The sequence below is a fragment of the Corvus brachyrhynchos genome, unplaced genomic scaffold (assembly GCF_000691975.1).
Source record: "Corvus brachyrhynchos isolate BGI_N302 unplaced genomic scaffold, ASM69197v1 scaffold914, whole genome shotgun sequence".
NCBI classification, from domain to species: Eukaryota; Metazoa; Chordata; class Aves; order Passeriformes; family Corvidae; genus Corvus; species Corvus brachyrhynchos.
The window spans coordinates 2359-3853 of record NW_008237467.1 but is presented as its reverse complement, the minus strand read 5'-3'; positions in this window follow the sequence as shown (position 1 = coordinate 3853).

Below are 1495 nucleotides of genomic sequence, written 5' to 3'. Positions count from 1 at the left end.
TCTAACAGAGTAAGTTTGTTTTTCTACTGATTGAGATCACAAAATCACAGAATGAGTCAGGTTGGAAGGAGCCACAGTGGGTCATCTTGTCTGACCTTCCTACTCAAGCAGGATCATCCTAGAGCCCATGGCACAGGATTGTGTCCAAATGGTGCTTGAATATTTTCAGTGAGGAAGATTCCACAACCTCTCTGGTCAGTCTGTTCCAGTGCACGGTCACCTGCACAGTAAAGTTCTTCCTGGTGTTCAGGTGGAACTTCCTGTGCATCAGTTTCTGCCCATTGCCTCTTGTTCTGTTTCTGTTGCTCAGCACCACTGAGGAGAGCCTGGTCCATCTTGGCAATTTCCCTTCAGGTACTGATGGACGTTGATGAGGTCCCCTCTCAGTTGTATCTCTTTGAGGCTGAACAGGCCCAGCTCCCTCAGCCTGTCCTCGTAAGAGATGCTCCAGACCCCTCATCACCTTTGTAGCCTCCACTGGACCCACTCAGGAGTTCCATGTCTCTCTTGTCCTGAGGAGCCCAGAACGGGACACAGCTCTCCAGGTGAGGCCTCACCAGGGCTGAGTACAGGGGCAGGATCGCCTTCCATGACCTGCTGGCAATGCCCTTCCTAATGCCCCCCAGGATACCATTGGCCTCCTTGGCCACCAGGACACTCTGCTGGCTCATGGACAGCTTGGTGTCCACCAGGACCCGCAGGTCCTTCGCTGCAGAGCTGCCCCCCAGCAGGTCAGCCCCAGCCTGTGCTGGTGCCTGGGCTTGTTCCTCCCCAGGTGCAGGACCTGGCATTTGCCTTTGCTGAATTTCAGACGGTTCTTCTCTGCCCATCTCTCCATCCTGTCAAGGTCCTTCTGAAGGGCTGCAGAGCACGCCTGGGTATGTTGGCCATTCCTACCAACTCTGTGTCCTTGGTGAACCTGCTGAGGAGGCATCTGCCCCTTCATCCAAGTCATGGATGAACAAGTTGAACGGTTAAGCATTGAACCTTGGGAGACACCACTAGGGACAGGCCTGCAACCAGACCCTGTGCCACTGATTTTGACCCTCTGGGATCTGTTGTTCAGCCATTTCTCAACCCATCTCACTGTCCACTCATCCAGCCCACATCCCTGAGTTTGTCTATGAGGATGTTGTGAGAGACAGCTTTGAAATCCCTGATGAAGTCAAGTAGACAATATCCACTGCTTTCCCCTCATCCATCCAAGCAGTTGTTTCATTGTAGACGGCAATCAGGTTGGTCACATGCTACTATTCCTGAATCAGCTTCTTGTCATCCACACAGGTAGAGATGGCCTCCACTGTGAGGCATGCCATCACTTTTCTAGGGATTGTGGTAAGGCTGACTCACCAGGGTGACTCACTGGTAATGATTTTACAGGCACGAATGGGACACTGAAGTGCTCTCAGAGATGATGGCTGTTCTTCACAGCTTTGCAGCTTTGTTATCTTACAGACTAATTTTTTAAATAACAGCAAAGCTTGGGCATGTAGGG